Consider the following 16,339-nt stretch of genomic DNA (forward strand, 5'->3'; position numbering starts at 1 on the left):
GGCAGGTTAAGCAAAATAAGACTGCCTGCATCCAGTGGGTCTGGATTTTGTGGTCTACCAGGTGACCGAGAAGCCCCCGACTTGTCCCACAGCGGCTCCCCTGCATGCAGTGTGAACAGTCCCATCACTTTCACAGGAACTGGGTCCCCACCTCCACTATTGCTCAAAACTCGTGGGGGACATTAGAGTCACTTTGGATTCCTTCTAGCTCCCATGAAAGTGGGCCAATCAATGAAACCATTGTGTGTACGCTGCAGGCTCATGATACATTTTCACCTAGAAACTCTGAAAATACACTTGGGAATTGCATCAGAGGTATACAGGATAAAACTCTTCTCTAGGGACCCGAAAACCTTTCTCATCAGATTGCTCCTTTACAAATTAATATTAAAAAATGGGGGAAGAAGTAGGATATAATAGTTAGGTGGCCAGCGTTTTAGCACTTTGGTTTGTAAAGCAAGATCTTCAGTTCATTTAATGTACATCCCACAGGAGGCACATTGCCTTTACCCACTGCCTTGTGTTAATGTCTGTCTAAAGTCATGTTTGTCTTTCACGCAGTTTGAGGCTCAGGTCACAACATACTGATTTTTGCACAGAATCTGTGCATTCACAAAGCCAAAATCAGAATAATTATATTGGGTGGGGGAAGGCAGCAAGGTATCTACCTAACCACTAGCTTTTCTAGACTATAAGCAAACTTCAATGAAAACAACTGACAGGAGACTGTCCAAGCACATGGTGTCTGTGGTGTGTAATATTTGTCAACTTGAAAGGATCTAGAATCACCTTGGAGACAAATCTCTGGGCATATCTGTGAGGGAGTTTCTAGATTAGTTTAACTAAGGTGATAAGACGTACTCTCAATGTGGAAGGCACCATTCCATAGACTGGGATTCCCAGATTGCATGCAGAAACATGGGCATCCATCATGGCCTACTTCCTGGCTGCACACATCATGTGACGCCCCATCCTCCTGCACACAGTACCATGACTCCCCACATGGTGGACTGCATCCCCTCGAACTGAAAGCCTCAATAAAATCCTCCCTCCCTTAAGTTACTTTTGTCACAGAAATGAGGACAGTAACTGAGTATCCAAGAGGGGTGACAGAATGACACTGTTAAAAGTGAATTAGCAGAAATCCTGCAGCATTAAACCCATAAGCATTCCAAAACCGAACCACTTCTACCAATCTGTGTTCCCCTCAACTTCATAAAGTATGGGCATGAAAGCTAAGGACAGTGCTTACCCTGGTATCCCAGAGAAGAGCAACATGTCTGCTGTGCAAGGACACAGAAAGTCATAAGTGCTCTTTGATGGTTAATGCTGTCAACTTAAGGAGATCTGGAATCACCTAGCACACAAAGTTCTGAGGCAAGTCTGAGAGGGCGTTTCCAGAGAGGGTCAACAGGTGGGAGGACCCACCCTGAATGCTGGGAGCACCATCCCATGAGCCAGGGCCCCAGACTGCACTACAGGAAACAGCTGACCAGCATCATTCACCTCTTTCTGCTTCCTGACATCAGATACAATGTGACCAGCTGCCTCCAGCTCCTGCCACCATGTCATCCCCATCATGAAGGAGTAAACCTTCAAACACGGTTCAAAATAATTCTTTCCTTATGTTGCCCTTGTCCAGTGTTTTATCAACAGCAGCAAGAAAAGTAACTAACACATGTTCTACATTAACAGGAAAAAAAAAAAACCAGGAGAATTAAGGCTGAACTATAAATGCTCATTGAAACAATTTCAACAGAGCTAGCCTCTTAGGAACTGATTGCCAAACTATGAATCCAAAGGCGGAGTCTGCTGCAACCCCACAAGCCAGGGGCACTGGGGTTTTTCTACCAGGAGGGATGGCCATAACGCTTAAGGGCTGTCAGGGGGGCAGTCACAGGACAGAAGACTCAGACATGAAGACTTTCGAAGCTTGAGGTTTGAGTCCCTGGATCAATGGCAGAAAATACGTCACTTGCACTGACAGAGAAGGACGGGGAGGGAGGAGAAATGAGGCCACGATTCACAGAGCACCCCACTGCTTTTACACACGTTCGGGCCTCTGCCTGTGTGGGATCCTCGACTCCCTCTCCCCTCCCCACCATCCTACGCTATTGTCTTAAAAAATGACAGAAGGAACAATAGCTCCACAGAAGCCATTTTCACGAACCAAATGTCAAGTGAGGACGGGCAGGGCTGAGGCAAAATGAAAAGTCATAGGAGAAACAGCTCACACTACTGATATAAGCCGGGGGGTGGGGTGGGGTGGGGATGTGTACGAAGAGGGGATGCCCTTGGTTGGAAGAAGGGGTCTATTACTATCTCTGGTGGAGGCAGGAACCTCAAGACAGAATGCTACTCTGGCTTTTTCATAGTGTATTGTATGATATCCAAGAGAACAATCCAGAAGGTGGTATCTGTGCATGGTATGTGTTTGTGTGCAGAGGCTGGCATCGGGTGTCTTCCAATCACTCCACACCGTATTGAGACAGGTCTCCCATTCAACCTGGAGCTCAGTAGTTAGGTTAGGCTGCCTCCCTCCAGTCCTGGGTTAACTAAGGCATCCCACCACACCCAGCTTTTACAGGGGAGTGGGGATCCGAAGTCGGGTTCTCACACTTGCAAGGCAAGTGCTTCAGTCATCTCTCCAGCTCCCAAGAAGACATTGTTTTACAGTTCGCCCATGCAGATGATACCGTTTCCCAGACTGGAAGCCCAGCCTCTCTAGAGGTCCCCAGAGGCTCTGTGCATGCAGGAAGGCAGCTGAGGTATGTATTCCCTTCTCCCTTTCATGATGACTGGCAGAGACTTCTCACCATCCTCCTGGTGACTGAGCTGTTGGGCTCCCCCTCCCCAACCACTCACAATCCAATTTATGAAAATCAGCATCGAGTTGATAACGGGAAGAGCAGCTCCAGGTGTTGGGGGAAGAGCACTCTCCATAATTAGCATTTTCCCTTTGAAATATCATCATGTCCCCAAAATATTATAACTCGAGTGCCCTTAATTTTCTGCAGATTATTATTTTGCAATGTGAATAAGATCCTTCAGCACAAGGAAGAATCATCTCATAGGAAAAAGACTAGTAACTCTGAGGACTTCGTGCAACCACTTGTGTTAAAATCCAAGTAGTCAGACCCAGACATGGATATAAATAGGACTCTAAATTCAAAGAGTCCAGGCTCAGGCACAGTAAGGTGCAAGGCCAGGATAGGTTCCCCAAACCAACCATGTCAAAACACCCAAAGTCACTGCTGATGAGCAGGTGTTTACACAGAGCACCACTTCTAGTCAGAACCACCTTGGATCTTAGAAGGGGGAGGTGAGTGGGTGTACACGGGTGGAGGCTGTCTGCCCTATTCCCTTGAGACTAGGACTCTAGAGCTCACCATTTTCAGACCATGCTGGTGACCAACAAGCCCCCAGGAGCTCCCTGTCTCCATCCTTGTCCACCACTACTTTTTCAATGGGATAATACGTGTTGATGTGACATTTTGGTGCAAACTTTAGATAACTACTACACCAAACAGGGATATGTTAGGGTGCTCTTAAAATGAACTCGGCAATTTTCAACTGTTTTTAACTACCAAAAAATTTCATACAACAGACTCCCATCCTAGACCTAGTGTGTCAGGGACGGGAGAATAAGTGAGACATGGGACTGTGTTCTACAAGGTTGTTAAAGAAGAGCAGTGTGGAGGGCTGGAGGGATGCTCGGCAGCTAAGAGCACTGGCCGTTCTTGCAGAGGACCAGGGTTTGATTCCCAGCATCCGCATGACTGTTAACAGTCATCCATAACTCCAGTTCCAGGGGATCCCATGCCCTCTTCTGAACACTGCCGTGGGCACTGCACGGCACGGGTGCACCTACATACACATAAAATAAAAATAATTTTTTAAAAAAAAGGAAAGCAGAGTTGATCATGTGATAGATGTTAGCTGACCCTCTCCTCTGCTTCACAGATGGCACTCAGGGAAATGGGAGACCCGCCCTGGCTAGGAAGGTCAGAGCAAAGATGGGCTCCAATTTTCTCTATAGATACCCTTTCCACTGATTGAAACCTCCTATATATGAGTGACAAGTTTTATTTCCATTAATACATAAGGAACCCAGTTTCACTTTGGCAGTCTCCATATCCTAAGGTCGACTGAGGTATATAAAATATCTAAGCACCAGAGTAAAGCCCATCACAGTCCATGATGGATCTACAGGGAACCAGGCTGTAGAGTGAACAGGAATCAAGGAGTAGACTCTAGGAGGCAGATTCAAATTCTGCCTTCTATATGATGTCATAGGGACAATTCTTATTCCCCAGCAACAATAATAATTAATAATGCTGTCTGCATGAGGACTGATGAAGTAATTGGACACAACTTAGAAAGACCCTTCACAGAAACAAGCGTGCTGTGTCTTGAAACGGAGACTTTCCACTTCAATCACTGGAGCAATAGGAATGTAAAACATGAAAAAACAAAAGGCAGCCATCTCCAGATGAGGCTGAAGACAGAGAGGCAGCCCAGGGCAGATGGCTCCCAGGAGGAGTTTGCACATCTGTGGTATCAGACGGCTGCAGGAGCGTGCCTGGTCAGGAACAGCATCAACACACCCACCCCTCCCCTCTTGGCTTCCTTAATGAAAGAGCCACAACTCTGGGATAAGCACAGCACCCTGTACATACTTAGTTCTCAGTGAACATTTATTCACCTGAAATTTAGTTCGGAAGAGAACGGCAAGACGGGCTACAATTCTGTTGAGTCAGCTGTCCTTCACAACAATGACCACAGAAAATGGAGAGAGGATTCAAGACGTCCTGTAAGACAGCCCCGCCTCACTTCCTTCCATTTTCCTCTAGTGAAGCACCCCACCAGAGTGCAGAACCCAGGATCAGAAAGAGTAAGATAATAACAGCAAAAAATATCCATCCCAGAGACCAACGAACACCAGGGCTGGCATGGATAGGCATGACGGTTCATACTGAATGCCACAGTGACAGGATCTGGAATTCCAGGAGACAAAGCTCTGGGTGTGTCTGTGAGGGAGTTTCTAGACTATGTGAACTGAGGTAGAAGGCTGTCCTCAATGTGGGTGATACCACTCCATGAGACCGAATAAAAAACAAGGAAGCCAGCTCTGCTCCTGACAGTAGATGCCATGTGACCAGCTGCCACACACTCATCTTCCTCACCATGATGGGCTGGGCCTTCAAACTGTAGGTCAAAACAAGCCATTCCTTCACTGAGTTGCTTTTATTGGGCATTTTGTCACAAATGACATAAGTAATACAATAGTCATGAACTCTAAACTAGCAAGGAGAGGGCAGAGCCATCAGGGGCATGCAGGGGTCTCTAAGCTAGGGATCTGGCAGAGTTCCTTAGAAATGCAGAAGCCCAGGCCACACCCCAATCCACTGAACCAAAGTGCGCCTCTTAACAGCTCCCCATTGCCTCCTCTGAACCCTAAGCAGCTCTCCTCCAGTCCAGGCTCTCTGCTTTTGAACACAGATTGATTTTCATGTGTTCCAGGGATTCCAATTTCAAAGCAAAGAACAGCAACATTATTTACCATATGTTAGCAAGCCAAACTAGAAAATGTCAGCACAGGAGATACACAAACAGCACAAATTAAGAAATTTAATTGGCCTCGATTTGGGGATTCATTTGCTTTACTGACATTAAGTTCAATCATCTTATTTATTATCAAGATTTATACAATTTTATTTCATTTAAATTATGAGACAACAGCATACATACTTATAATTATTGCATATATAAATATTGCAAATGAACTTAATATTTTATATAATAACGTGAGGTTTTTCCAGCTTTATTTTATTCCTGTGTATGTTTCTGTGTCTATGTCAATATGTATATACGTGCAGGTACCCACAGAGGCCAGAAAGGGCACTGGATCCCTTGGAGCTTGAGGTTCAGGTGTGTAAGAGTGCAAGGATCCAGACACCAACCTGGACTGATGAACCATCTCTCTAACCTCCAGCTTGTACATTTTAAGAAATGGTATCGAGGGTGCGCCCTTTAAGGCCAGACACAGTGGGCAGAACTGTAACGACACTGAGGGCATGAGGCAGGGAGACCAGGAGCTCAAGGCCAGCCTCCTCTACAAAGGGAGTTCTAGGCCAGCCTAGGTCACCCGAGACCATGTTTCAAAAAACCAAATTAATTTGAAAGAAAACAGTTTTCCTTTTTGTAACTTTATTACGTGTTTAGCATCCTAACCATTTTTAGTGAACCCTTCAGTGGTACTGAGTTCCTTCACTTATCTCATTACCATGCCTACCACCCAGTCACAGAACTCTCCATCTTACAAAACGCAGTGGACCCATTCAACACTAATGCTTCCCTCTTCCACCCCAACTCCTAGAGAACCTCCAACCTGATTCTATGCCTGTGAGCTTGCTCCGTTGTTTCCTAACACTGCATACCATACAATATTTGTCCTTTGTGCCTGGTTTATTTCACAGGGCACCATGTCCTCAAGGTTCGGCCATATTGTGATGGAATTTCTATCCTTGTTAAAGCCAAACATTCCATTATATGAACATACTACAATTTGTTGATCGATTCATCTCCCCACAGAACTTGATACTGCTCGTACTTCTTGGACATGTTCTTAAACTTCATTTTATTTCTTTTTGAAACAAGAGTCTCATGAAACCCAGGCTGACCTGGAACTCGCAGTGTAGTCAAGGATGACCTTGAGCTTCTGACCTTCCTGTTTCTACCTCCTGCGTGCTAGACTGCAGGGTTGTGCCGGCACATTTGGTTCACATGGTGCTGGGGATTGAACCCAAGGCTTCGCACATGAGCGGCAAGCCCTCTGTCAACTGAGCTGCACCCCCAGCTGCCCCCATCCTCCACCTCCCATGCAACCTTTTGAAAAGCTATCTTACCAAGGTGGAGGGACTTCTTATTTTGGTTTCAAAGGGGAAAATTAAAACCCAGAAACAAGAGGACAGAAGTAGACTTCAGAAACTAAGAAGGGGCTCACCGTGCCTTTGGAAGTACGTGTAGCAAAATCAATCATAGTCACCTTCCAAAACAACCTAGATCTCTTCTCAGTGAGGCCAGATAGTCCCTTAGTCTTGCAGGTACTAAAAACACCATCATTACCTAGAAAAGAATGGAAAGAAAGCTCATGTGAATTAGTAAACTCACTGAATTACAACCTTTTCTTTTAAAGCAAAGCAGTTTTATTACTTTCAACCTATGGGAAGGTAACGAATTACCAGAGGAGCCCTTAGGCTCAAATTTTAATGAACACAGAAGAATCATACATAATTACCACCTCAAGTGCTGGTGTAGAAGAGGAGACTTCGGAAGTACTTACGGACACTTAGAAACAGTTTATACTGGGGATTTTTAACACACATCCCCCCACACCAGATCTACTAGGACAGTATTACTTAGCTATTAATTTGCAGCACTGAAGAAAGGCTTGCAGGGAGGAGACCATCTTTAGCAAACTTTAGGGATTAGCGAGTTTTATCATATTCGAATTTACAATGAAAATTCCAAAGTCTAAAAAAATTGAAGAGGAAAACTACAATCCATTGAGGGAAAGATAAAGCACGCATGCATTATCTAGGTGTGGATGAATATTTAGTTTATTTGCAAACCAGAAAGTTAGTAAAAGAGTAAAATCATTCCCATGATTCAACAACCCAACACAGGCTTATGGAAAAGATAAAGTAATAACAGGAGCAAATTAGTGTCATACGAATGGGTGGGTGATCAGAGACAAACGCAAACCAGAAGACAACGAAGTGTCAAAAAGCCCAGTAGAGTCCCCAGTGCCCCACAGTACTTCATGATGGAAGACTGTCTAGTCTTCAATGAAGGAAATGACTCTGGCAGCAAATCACCAAATAATGGCACGTAAACAAACCAACCTTTCATTTGTTTTCCCTGAACATTTGCCAACTGACAAGTGTTAAAATTCATCGAGATCATTACTTCCCACCTGGATTTGACATCCTTCAAGGCAAGGAGGGAGAGTAGGCACACTCTTTCCTGCCTCGTGAATATTCTGCAGAGATGCAATCCAACCAACAGTAAAGACATAAGCTCGAAGAAAGCCTCAGCACCTCTGCGGCTCCCTTTCTCATCTTGCTAAGTCTGGGAGGTCCTCCTCCCAGTGTTCCAGAGGAAGTAGCAAAGATCTCTAGTGCTTAAAATGCAGCTATTCCCACATTCTATGGCTTCATCTCAAGAGCTGAGAGGAGACAGTCTAGCTGGTTTTCAACTACCTGGGTCCTGCAAGCTGCAATAGTTTTGATGCTGTTATAGAAGACTGCAGTCCAGGGAGAAAGAATGACATGTAATTAGGGAATGGGAGGGGGAGGGCATATGGAAGAGAATTATCAAGGGGCTTGAAGAAAGTGCTAACAATTACTCTGAATTATTTTTATTTCCCCATTTTTGTTTTTATTGAAAGGAGAAAAATAAGGCATGCATGCATTCTCAGAGAAACTGACCGCTCTGCTTAATGAGTACATAGTACAGATCTTTTAATTAACCAAAGAGTAACTATTAGCACCTACTACGTGTCTCACAAGACGGGAGTCACCTTTGAAAGTTGTGACCCATCAGAAGGCTTACCTTCTGTGGGAGACAAACCCAGGCATCTGCCCCAGTGCACAGCCCCTCCTGCCTTAGGGTCAACTGCCCCTCAACTTCTTCAGCAGCAAATCCACCATTACAAGAAGAGCTCCTTGGTGGGAAAGGTGTTGGCTTTACTGTGAAATCTAGAGGATATAACCCAACAGGCAAAGGGATCAGGAAGAAACCTAGCCCTGGGCTCTGGGCACAGTTCTCTCTAGCACAGCATTTCTCACTTCCTAACCACCTCTTCAGCCTCTGCTTCCAGAAAACCCCTTCCACACACCAGTTTAAACACCATCTCCCACTGAAGGCACCTTCAAAGCCAGAGGTTATCGAAACGTCCAGGTTCTTAAGAGGACTGTGCTCAGAGGTCCGCAACATACTGAGCGTTAGTGCGCATTCCCACTCCATGAGAAGTGAATCTTGTTTTGCACATTTCTATCACAATATGGGATGCAAGTACTATGCATAAACATCTGCTACATCAACTTGAAACAGACCGCCAGATGGGCACATGGTTCCCCTGCTGTGCCTGTGGAAGGTCTGCCCCTTTCTTGGTTCATGCCCTGCCTGAGTCACTGGCCCATCCCCACAAACCATCTCCTTTTCATGTCCAGCATTTCTCATCTGTTATAAAGACTACACCTTCCTGACTGTGCACTGTACTTCCTGGGCGTTAGGGCAGCGAGTGGATGCTCTTTTTTATTATATATTTTTAAGACTTTGCAAGATAACTCTCATATTAATCAGTTTCTCAGCACTGTGACAAAATACTTGACAACAAACAACTTAAAGGGAAGCCATTACAGCTCAAGGGGAAAGAATGGCAGGAGCAGAGGGTCACATGAATCTGGACTCAAGGAGAGGCAAGAGCAAGTGGAGTTGGGCTATAAAATCTCAAGGCCCGCCCCCAGTGATCTACTTCCTCCCCGTAAGGCTCCATCTTCTAAAGGTTCCACAGACTTCCCAAACAGTGTCTGGCAGCAACTAGGAAGCAAGTGTTCAAACGCATGTGCCTACAGACATACAGAATCCACATTCAAACTACTACTCCGATGCTCAGTCTGGCAAACCACTCAACTTGCCATGGTCTCTCTTGCCACTAGTTCTGACAATGAGCCTGTCTGCACCGGCTTCATGATATCCCATGCCTGTTCCATAATGGACATGTAGTTCTAGATGAATCTAGAACTTTCTAGTATCCCACATTATATTCTCATGAAGTCATGAGGGGTGTGAATTCTTCCTAAAGTATTAACTTTCACTTATTTGCTCAATAGAAATTTATTTAGCTTCTTCCAAGATTTTTCATAGGGAAGACTGTCCACCAGTGACTTGACCTTGAACTCTTTCCTGAAGCCCACATTATTACCTATGATTCCAATTCTGGATATGGTGGGAGGGAACACACATTTTTAGCTCCTAAGTGGAGCTCATAGCCATATGGAGCCATGTAGTGTAGAGATTATATGCTAAATATAGACCAAGGCTCATCTATACAGTATAATTGTGGGTTTTAAGTTTTGGTCTCCAAACCACAAGAAGGGATCTACTCAGAGCACTGGATTTGCTTAGCAAGTATTCTATATTTTCCCCCCAAAGTCACCACTTTCTCCTATAATAGATTGGGTTGAATCTAAGACAACACTAGACTCTTATCTCCTTTCTACAGATTTATATATTAGTGCTTTCAGAACGGATATTTGTGTATTTTCCCCATAAAGGGTAACCACTTTGCATCTCTCCTGGGGGCATTGTTACGGTTTTTCAAGTACTCAAAGGCTTAACTGTGACATATTTGTGTACCTGGCACCTCAGTTAGATCCAAGCAATATAAATAGGAAAGAAAGCCATTAGTAATGGCTATAAAGTAAGATGGTGAGGGGACAGGTTCATTTTCTTCTTTTCTTTTAAAGGGGCAGTTTCAAACTCTGAAAACACAACTTGAGTGGAGGGAGTCCTAACACCCGCCAGGATCCTGTTTGGTCCAGCAGAGGAAAATGTGGTCTGTAAACTCCAGACACATCCGACACAGAGCACTTCATCAGAAGGCCTAATTCGGCATCCGGCTTTTGTTCATGTCCATAAGCATCTTTCAGAAAAAAAAAGGATCCCAACACAAGGGGAGGAAGCCGCTGAAGCGCTGATTTCTAATTAGCTCGCTCACATCAGTAGAGGAAAAGGAAAATGGATCTGTCTACAGTTTCCTTAGAATTTGCGACTGCTTTATCTGAAGCGTGAAAACAGCCTCCTAAATGCCGCAGTGTACTTGGGTTCAAAAGTTCAACAATATCTGGAGCATGGGTAGCCCTCTCCACGGGAGGGAGGAGGACAGTCTGGGGGCTGCAGATGGACTGGGGGAAATTGAATCTCGCTCCTCCCACTGCCCCATCTGCAAAAGCTTGGATCTTTACAAAGGCTCTGACCTTCAGGCCGAGTCTTTACTCAAACCGCACCTGCCCAGGATTACGTTTCCTGTCAGTCAATGATGGCTTCTTTCCTTTAGTAGGCAAACAGCTGTCACATGATCAAGTGCGAGCCAAGCAGAGGGAGCTGGCCTGGCCCTTGCAAAAGGCCTGAGCAGGACACTGACATGGGTGATTCATCGTCCAAAACCTGTTCCTGAAATGCTTGTGTGTGTTGATAACCCTTCTCGTTTCAGCTCACACATAATTACAGCCTGCCAGAGACACAGCTCTAACCTGGAAAAGAGACCGTCCGGTGACTCACTGGAGCGCCTGAGGACGGATGGGACTCTCTGTGTCTCCTTTTTCCCTTTGACCCCAGAGATTGCTAAATCTGCGGTTTCTAACCTTGTGAAAACGAGGGGGAACTTAGAAAGGATTCTGCAGCCCGTGGAACACAGCTGAAATCAGTTACACCTGCTTCCTGGATGTCTGCTAATCCAGTGATGTGCCCACACCATGTGGAAAACAACCCCAGACAGCCATTTCATCAGGGAGTGGAGAGTTCTGGAGACATTTCACCTAAGACACGGCTTGGAGATGGAGAAGAATGATGTAGCACATGGGTGTGAGACGACAAGATTGTGCTGGACAATCCCAGGCATATTGAGAACATTATTATGGCCCCTCATAAGAAAAGTGAAATACTCAGAAAAGGCTATTCATTCAATCAAACCTTGTAACAATAATAAATGATGACTTTCCTTCTGAAGGGGAGTTCTGTGTTTTCTTGAAAGAAAGCACACATTGCAGTAGCTATGTACGCCGGAAGTCTTCTCAATGGTTAATGGAAACACTATTCCACCTTAGATGAGAGGAACCCAGCATGGATGGGGGGTTTCCTAGCCTTCCAAACCCCCAGGCAGCCAACATCAACAAGAGGGTCAGAGAAATGTGAGAGGTGGCTTCCCTCCTGCCACTCTCAGTCCCAGGAAGTGAGAACACTATTGGATTAGTCACACACACACACACACACACACACACACACACAGAGCGTGGACATACCACAAGTGTGTTCCTCATATCCAGTTATGCATTCATGAGGCTAACAGACCACAGCAACCCGCACTAGGTGCAAAGGCAGACTGATTTGGGTTTGACGATCAAGTCAGAGTTAGAGAAACACAATTAGCATTTAAGAAATTAATATTAAAGGGCTGGGGAGATGGCTCGGTCCATAAAGTATCTGTCGTGTGAGCAGGAGGAGCCAAGTTTGGATCCCCAGCACCCACATAAAAAGCCAAGTGTCGGGGTGTACAACCGTAGCCCCAAAAACTACGGAAATGGAGACGAGGCAACCTGGAGCCTGCTGGCACTAACCAGGTTAGCCAAATTAAGACCCTCCAGGTTCAGTGAGAGACTGAGCCTGGATAAGATGGAGAGGAAGACACCCAGAGTCTGCCTCTGGTCTCCACATGTGCATGCACACTTTACACACACACACACACACACAATTATTTTTGAGAAGCATGGTATTTTATATTTCCATTTTCCATCCTTCCCTCAAACCCTGAAAATGTCAATCTTGGCTCCAAGCTTTCTTGGATATTGCGAGGCTGACAGGAAGGAATTCCTATCTCTTGCCTTAGCACTTAGTGTCTGTAAATGTCAACTGTGGTGCCCAGGTGTTGCAAAGTGTCTGTCTTCCTTTCAAGCAACAGGATGCCACAGACTGCGTGCTTGTGGGTGATTCCCGCAGTGCTCAAAGCGAAGGCCAAACGACATCCTAACTGACATGCCTCCTTTCAGTTGACAAAATGGATTTCATATATTTCAGCTTTAAAAAAAAAAAGAAAGAAAGAAAAAAAAAAAACGGGGTGGGGGAAGAAAGAAAAATCACCGGGATCGGTTTATTTTCTGAGCACAGGATTAATGACAAGATGACATCACCAGCAGCCAATCAGAAAGCTGGCTGGAGTCTGGTGGTGTAACACCATTTCATATTTAAGGATAAGCAGCAGAGGGGTGTCAACCCGGAGCTGTATTTCCCTACTCACTTCTAAATAAAGTGTCCCCTTTCATTCAGCAGCCAAACTGAAAAGTTAAAAACAGGAAGGTGGGGAGTGGAGGGAGGCTCTCAAAGGTGTGTTTTCTGACTGTCCTGAACAGTAGGAGTCAGGGACAAATGGGCTGGAGTCTGTGCCTCTGTCCCCTGCAAGGCTGGCCAAGGCCCTCGAGAGTTCTGCATAGTCCTTCAACAACAAGCACAGTCCAGGCTTCCTCACAAAGCCCCAAGAGCTTCAGAAAGAAGCTGTGTAACAAAAGGAAAGGTGAGACCCACCACACACAAGAAACGCATGCGGTTCTTCAACTCCGCCACCTGACCCGGTGTCTTTTTAATTATTATCTGTTCCCATGACACTTCCTAACCTCTGAAGTTTGGAGGAAAAAAATTAACCCTGCCCTGTGGATCCTAGGTCAAGTCCACAAAGACAGCATGGGAACCCGAGCCAGGAAGGTCAAGGGTCAACCATGAACGCAAGAAACAAGGCAAAGGGACAAAATCCTCACATCCAGAAGGCGACTGGGTCCCCAGGCTGGGGCTTCGGACTGAATTGCTAGGAGGTGTGGCCAAAGATTTTATTTTCAAGCTAAAAGTAACAGTCAATGTGAACAGAAGCAGATAGTGCATTTCAAATTCTAGGAGACACAAAGGAGGAACGTATCATCACAGCATCCAAGAAAACTCCTGCCGCCGACTGTGTCCTCACACATCTTGTGGAAACCCCACCCCTCCCCACCCCAGAGACTACAGAGTGGTTTGCTTTGCCACACCCCTAACCAGATGATATCACATCTCAGTTTATGGATCAGGCTCAAAAATCAGAATTATGACGTGAAATAAAGACGCTTGGCCATGCAGCAAAGGTGACAGAATTCGGCATGGTGGCCGGAAGCCAAAAGGGACGGAGGTTGAGCTAGCTTTCCTTTCCTAAGGATTGAAAACTACATGTTTAAGGAGGTAAAAAATAATCTACCGAGAGCAAATTTAATGCCTCCGAGCTGTCTGTGCAGTGCCTGCTCACTGACCAGGCTGCCCTTCACACTGCTACCCTAGATGCTAAAACCATCCGATGCACGGGCTGTAGCCTGGCCCTTTTGACAATTCGTTTTCAAAGGTTAAACTGTTAAGTAGATTCAAAGGGGGAAGAAGAGTAACCAGGTCCTTCACGACTTGTGGGCTCTAAATAATTTGTTTAAAAAAATCCAACTGCTCAAATCCCCGCCCATCCGAGTCAAAGCATAAAGACTACCCTGCCACAGCTTTTACACACAAGCCATGTGCACTGAGATCCCATATAAATCTCAAGGTTCACCATACAAGAAAGACGATTGTGTGGGAAGCAAAGAAGGAGGGAATCTGACCTGTGACCTCTAAATTCTTAGGTCATCTGGGACAAAGCTGGGGAGGTGGTTACCGCTGGGTTTCTTTCAGACACCTTATTTTAGCAAAGCACAGGGGCAAGGGTTCCTTCGGCCTCATGTGGTGCAACCAATGGGTGCCGGCATTTTGAAAGTTATAAAAATTCACATCAGTGACAAAATAAAAAGGCAGACATGAAAATCATCTGAGCACTCAACAAAAAGGAACAAATTAAAATGCAGTATGCTGGTATCATAAATCCAAAAATAAATACGCAGACAAGTGCTTAGAAAAGGCATTCTCCCAACACACTTTCCAAAGCAAAGGGAATCCTTTCCAAAACCTACCTATTAGAAGGTCCTCTCACTACCCGCTAATCTGGTGCTCCGTGCTAGCTGCCAGAAGGGAAAAACAATTTGGATCGTCCAAAAATCATCTACATTTGGTTTTCGTTGCACTATACGGGGGTGGTAAGTTGGCTACAAATTTCCCTCCCTAATTAAGTTGCGTTTAGAATAATTTTAAATTTTATATTCACTCAGCGCAAGCCAACTAAACGATTGCAGACAGTGGCCGGCTGGCAAGGGACGAAAGCCAATCGTGGATTTGGGGCTTTAATTGTTGTCGATAAGTTATCCACACACAGCTAATCATGGTGACGGAATCTGCCTCGCTCAGGGTGTACATGCTGGTAGACCGTCAATGACATCTTGTACATGCAGTAAAGGTGTGACATGTACTGAGTGAAATGCCTTAAGCCACTGCTTATTTTTCTTGGGGTCTCTGACTCCCATGTAACATACATGTTCACGACACACGTTGATCCAAGCTGGAAATGGCCTGCAGAGCTAGGACTCCAATTCAGATTCCAGAGGCCACGAGTCCACAACATCAAAGTCATCAGGCTGTCAGAATACTTGGATACAGTAAACAAGGTAAATCAAAGCTAGAATCAGATTGCGCATAAACGCACTCACTGTCTGTGCTTATGTGTTGTGGTATGTGCTTGCTTCCCTATGTCTATTATGAATTCTCTTGCCTCGGTTTCTCCCATTCAGTTGGTATGTAAGTATCTTACATATTTTTCTACTTTTATCTCACATAATTTCTGTCTTTCACTCAAATCATTCAACTTTGTTTCCTTCTTTCTGTTGCTTTTTGTTTTCTTGTTTTTTGAGACGGGGTCTCATGGAGCCCTGGCTGGCCTTGAGCTTGCTATGTAGAGGAGAACCTTGAACTCCTGATCTTCCTGTTTCCACTTCCCAAGCACCGTGATTACAAGAGCACACCACCAAGCTCAGCTTGTTTCCTTGCTGTGATCCCTCACAAGGAACACAGAAGCACCATGTCTGAAATTCATGGAGAAAATCCATAAGGGAAATTTCAGGACAAGAAAGCACATGAAGATCCAGAAGACCACTACGAACCACATCAATCTGTGACCACCCTCCACCCCACCAATATTTCCTGTAATGCCCACCATTAGTTAAAGAACTTAGTTTGGGACAGATCAATGGTTCCATCAAATGCATCTATTACTGCAATTATTCATTTGATGACCACAAAGGAGGAAATGTTGAAATTATAGAAAAAAAAATTTTAAAGGCTCACTTTGGGTGGGGAAGGAGCGAGGGAAACACATTGAAGTTTCTGTGACTCTCTCTTACAGGCAGCAAGGGATCAGTTGCTGGTCATAACTATATATAGAAGAGTTAAGCTTTATAGCAAAATTTTAAGAATAGAATAAACCAAAGTCAGAATAGAAAAAAAAAATGTAGACAAAAATACCAGCCCCACTGCCTTTTGTTTCTAACTAGTTTCCTCTCGTTTGACAAGAGGCACCTCTACTGCTGTCCCCTGGATAAACAATGGAAACTAAATCCTTTTGCAA

At 45.0% G+C, this 16,339-nt stretch overlaps 1 long non-coding RNA gene across 4 annotated transcripts in view; it reads right to left on the bottom strand.

Annotated features, from left to right (window-relative positions):
* LOC108490483 overlaps window positions 1-16,339 on the bottom strand; it is a 302,288-nt gene that overhangs the window by 118,108 nt on the left and 167,841 nt on the right. For all 4 annotated transcript variants that reach the window (XR_003848460.1, XR_003848457.1, XR_003848459.1 and 1 more), the window contains one exon: window positions 7,007-7,128. This is a non-coding gene — a long non-coding RNA (uncharacterized LOC108490483). The remainder of the gene's footprint in view (window positions 1-7,006; window positions 7,129-16,339) is intronic.

This window comes from Nannospalax galili, unplaced genomic scaffold (genome assembly GCF_000622305.1).
Source record: "Nannospalax galili isolate Female #2095 unplaced genomic scaffold, S.galili_v1.0 scaffold412, whole genome shotgun sequence".
Classification (NCBI taxonomy): Eukaryota; Metazoa; Chordata; class Mammalia; order Rodentia; family Spalacidae; genus Nannospalax; species Nannospalax galili.